Genomic DNA, 4,985 nt, shown 5'->3' on the forward strand with positions numbered 1-4,985 from the left:
AAGAATGGTAGGGTAGTTCCTATTCTTCCCTGAGGTAATACAGGGCTGGTAACCTTCATCTTCTCACTGTCCATAGGTAGATAAAATCCTTCTATACAGTATATTTCTCAATTGGTTTAAGACAGCTAAAGATTCTTTCTGTTGCTTATAGTTGTAAGTTCTTAATTCTTGTTTTCGGCTTCAGCTTGCTGGCCCAGAGGCCACAGGGGTGGGGGAAACGCGCTGAGCCCAGGAGGGCCCGCTCCGGTCCCACCGCTGGTCGCAGCCTTGGTGCGGGGCCCGGAGGGGTGCCTAAAGTTTCTTTTTGAAGTCCAAGATATTTGGAGCCCTTTCCATTTTCTTCCTTTTCTCCTTCTTACTCTCTTTCTATTTTCCTCCTTTCTTTTTCTCCTTCCTTTCTTCTTTCTTTCTCATAAGAAACAGAGATGAGAGTAAGCCAGAAAAGAGGCATTTAAATGTTTTCACAACAAAAAATGATACATGTTTAAGGTGATGGAAGTGCTAATTACCATGATTTGTCATTCAATGTATGCATGTATCATAAACATCACTCTGTACTTCATAGATCTGTACACTTATTATGTCAAGAAATAAAAAAGAAAAAATGTTAATTTAAAAAAAAAAACAGAGACTATGATATATACCTACATTTACATTTTGAAACTTATTTTTATATTTTTTAAGACACTTTTGCCTTAGGGCATGGACCTAAGGCAGAGAAAGAGAGGAACAGTGAGAGGGAAAGTGAGAAAATCATCCCCTGGGGGGACGGCCACACCGCAATCCCTTCTCCTCCATTGTCCTCCCAGGATCTTGGTAACGCACACACATGCACCCAGCATGATTTTCAAGCCACTGAGTCTGAGACTTGAACCATGGTGAGCCATGTGGGAATCCAGTGATATAACCGCTATGCCATCTGCTGGTCTCTTATTTTTTATTTAAATCCTTTTTATGACCTAAAATTCAGACACATGAAAGGATGATGGTTTCTCCACATGCCAGATTAAAAACTTAATAGTGAGGGGCCAGCAGGTGGCATGGTGACTGAAGCACTGGATTCCCATATGGCCTACCATGGTTCGAGTCCTGGACCTGGTGGCTTGCTTTCTCACTTTCCCTTTCTCTCTCTCTCTCTCTCTCTCTCTCTGTCTATGGTCAAATTTAAAAAAAATGATAACAAATGGAATTGAATAAATAAATAATTCTTTAAAAAAAAACTTAATAGTGAATGATCTTACTAACTGTTTTGTCCAAATTAATGCTCTTATGGACTGCTAATTTATCCAGTTGAAGAGTAACAGTGATTCCTTAAAATCTTTCCTTGTAATTGCATTTCTGCTAACTTCTCCTTATAGTTTTAAAAGTTTTCCCCTTACATGTGTTGAAGATATAGTATTTGTATCTACTATTTAAGGGATTGTACTTCTAAAATAAAAATATATTTCTTTCTCTAGTGTTTTTTGCCATCAACACTACTTTCTGTAGTTACCACCCTGTTTCATTTGCATAACTTATGTTTTCCCATCTTTTTAGTACTAGTTTTTCTGTTATTATTTAGTTTTGTCACAATAATTCCTGTTATTATACACAACATATTTTCGATATTGGCTATAACTTAACCTGAGAATTTTTCTCCCTTTGAATGGGTAAACAGTTCCACAGTCTACAAGTGATTCTCTTGTAGGCAGGCCTTTACATGCATTATTATACTTGATCTTGCTTTGTCATTTGATTTCACACTTCCTGATTTTTATAGTCCCTTCTTTATCCTTCTTTTACTTTATAAATGGTTTCATTGACTATTATCTTTGGTAATTTAGAAGATAAATAGGTTTTATTTCACACTATAAATAGCTAGCTTAAAGGTTTTTTTAACCTTTACTATTTTAGCTATAGACATTTTTAATATTTATTATATCAATTGATATTTTCTTGACATTTAGTAACATATATCTCTAATATAATTCATTTTTTACTTCCTTTTTACTTCCTGTTGTTCTCTTTTTATTGTTTTTCTTTTATTGATTTCTAGTTTCATGCCATTGTGGTCAGAAAAGATATTTGACATAATTTTAATCTTCTTAAATTTGTCAAAACTTATTTTGTGGCCTAATATAGACCCTGTTCCAGAGACTGTTCTAAGCGTGCTAAAAAGAATGTGTTTTCTGTTGATACTAGATAGAACATTCTGTACATATCCATTACGTGCATTTGGTCTACGTATGGTTCAAGTTCAATGTTCTCTCATTGGTTTTCTATCTGTATGATTTACCCAGTGTTGAAAGTGGGCTATTGAGGACCCCTGCTATTTTCATATTGTTATCTATCTCTCCTCTCAGATCTACTAATATTTGTTTTATGTTTCACATGCTCTGATGTTGGGTGCATATTTATTTACAACTGTTATATCCTCTTGATGGGTGGACCCTTTATCATTAAATAATATAATGCTCTTCTTTGTCTCTTTTTATGTTTTTGACTTACTGTCCTTTTTTTCTGATATAAATATAGCTATCCCTGCTCTCTTTTGATTTCCATTGTCATGAGATGCCTTTTTCCATTCCTTCATTTTCAATGTGTGTCTGTCTAAAGCTAAATTGAGTATCTTGTAGGCAGCCTGCAGTTCTGGCCATTAAGTCACTTTATATCTTTCGATTAAAAGAATTTATCCCAATTACATTCCAAGTAATCATTGATAGGTAATTATTGATACTCACTGCTGCTGTCTGTCAATTGTTTTCTAGTTGGTTTATAAAACTGTTGTTCCTTCCTCCCTCTCTTGGTATCTGTGATTTGATTATTTTCTGTAGTAGTGTATTTTGACCCTTTTCTCTTTATTTTTTGTTTATATGCCATGTGCTTTTGCTTTATAGTCATTGTGAGGCTTACCTAACATATCTAACAGTTGTAACGGTCTTTTATCGCTTATTCCACCATCTTGCCAACATCCCTTCCCTTGATGTTAATCTGGATTACCTCGGTTGAGATAATGTGTGTAAGGTTTCACCCTTTCCCATACTGTGGTCTTGGAAAGAAGTTGCTATGTGCAGGCCATGCTTAAAGAATTAGGAGTTATACTCCCCTTCCTTGAGGGCACCTACATAAGTTCTTTGTAATTCTTCTGTACTGAGGTTTGTCTCTCCTCTACCACTTATTTACTTTTTCAATCATTTATATAAGTATGAATTCATGGATATTTATTTTGTGCTGAAAATATAATACCTTTAGTTTAAATTATTTATTTTGCTAAAGATTTTTCATCATTGGTCATTGAGATCTCTTTCAAGTGACTCCAGTATCTCTTTGCCGTACCCCATTATGACACACCCCATACATTACTCCGGTTTGGGGGTTGGTTTTGTTTTTATTTTATTTTATCATTTTACTTAACACTCTTTTATTCTTATTTGTTTTTATTTTTTATTTTGTTAATATTGGATGCTATGTTGTGCTGTGTTTTGAGCACTGTCTTACTTTGTGGTACTACAAGAGGCTTCATGCTCATCTTCAGGCTCATGGCTCCTCCATTTCCTCCTATCTACAATCAGCCATTTCTACAAAAAGCATAAGTTTCTTTTATTGGAGAATGGCATTAGAAACCAAAAAAAAAAATTAAAAGTAACAGAGGAATGGAAAGTTATTGTGTACGGTACTATCTTTTACTTGTCTGACAGGTAATGCATCTATGCTTTGAGAACTCATATCACATGCTGTAAAGATGAACAATATTCAAATGTGACTATATATGTATGTGTTTGTGTGTGTGTGTGTATATATAGCTTGAGACAGTGTGTGTAAGGTTTATACAAATGTATTATATATATACTTATATACTTTTTTAAAAAAAGAAAAAAGAAACTAGGATCTGGACACTAAATATATTACTGTTATTTTTAAAGGACTTCATACATTTTTTAGAATGCTCTCAGTTTTCATTTCTAATGTAGTAATATTAATAGATAAAACATACATGAGCAAAAATTCTTTGGGGTTCTCAATAATTTGTATTAATGGAAAGAAATTCTGAGACCCAAGATGCTGAAAATAACTGATATATTAATAGATCTGCTTTCTTAAAAATGTTTTTCATTTAATTTTATAATTTTGACATACAAACTATTGTCATCTCTATACACTTCTGTTTTACTGATCACTACCAGTTTATTAGCTCTGTGGCCTCTATATTTTCAATTCTCAGTTTTTATTCATCTTTCATTATTCTGGAGCATGTCTTTTAGTAGTTTTTTTGCAGAAAAGAGTATTGTTGTGCATGTTTGAAAATACTTTTCCCTTGCATATATTGGGCTGTCAGAAAAGTCATGATGTATTTTTTCTATGCAAAAATGTGTCATGATTTTTCCAATGATGCAATACATAGAAATGGCAGTTGATTAGGTATAGATTATGGGAATATCTTGTTTTCTTTTAAACTCTGAGGATGTTGCTCTTTAGTTGTTTAAAGCCAGAATGCTTTCTTCTTTTGTGGCTGCCTGAAATGGACCACAATATACTTAAATTTTAATCTAGAAGATCTGAATAGGATTGAAATATTAAGTTGTCTCACAAGCAAATGTTCACTATCTATTTTCAGGCCAAGATATATTTTAGATCTGAAAAATAATTCATTTTTACTGTATTACAGTTAGGACTTCAGTCTGCGAGTGCTTGAAAGCAACTTTGTATAGTGTTATCAGTTGGCTTCTGTTGCATGAGAAACCACATCAAAATATATCGGTTTAAAATAACAACCTATTCATCTAGGTCATGATTTTTTGGTTTGTAGGATGTTCTGGTTTGTGCTAGCTCGACTGAATTCTAGGAGACTTTCTCATGTGTCTACTATGACATATTGCTATGGCATACTGCTAGTTAACTTAGGAAACCTTCCTCACACATCTGAGGCTTGGATGAATGACAATCAGCATGATGGGCAGTGTGGGGGGTGGGAGGGGCTGGACAATGTGGTCCGTATCATTCAGCAG

General features: G+C 34.1%; 1 protein-coding gene across 1 annotated transcript in view; it reads left to right on the forward strand.

Moving 5' to 3' along the window:
* TACR1 (tachykinin receptor 1) overlaps positions 1–4,985 on the forward strand; it is a 192,273-nt gene that overhangs the window by 121,703 nt on the left and 65,585 nt on the right. The gene's annotated exons all lie outside the window — the stretch shown is intronic.

The sequence above is a fragment of the Tupaia chinensis genome, unplaced genomic scaffold (assembly GCF_000334495.1).
Source record: "Tupaia chinensis unplaced genomic scaffold, TupChi_1.0 Scaffold000316_1, whole genome shotgun sequence".
NCBI lineage: Eukaryota > Metazoa > Chordata > Mammalia > Scandentia > Tupaiidae > Tupaia > Tupaia belangeri.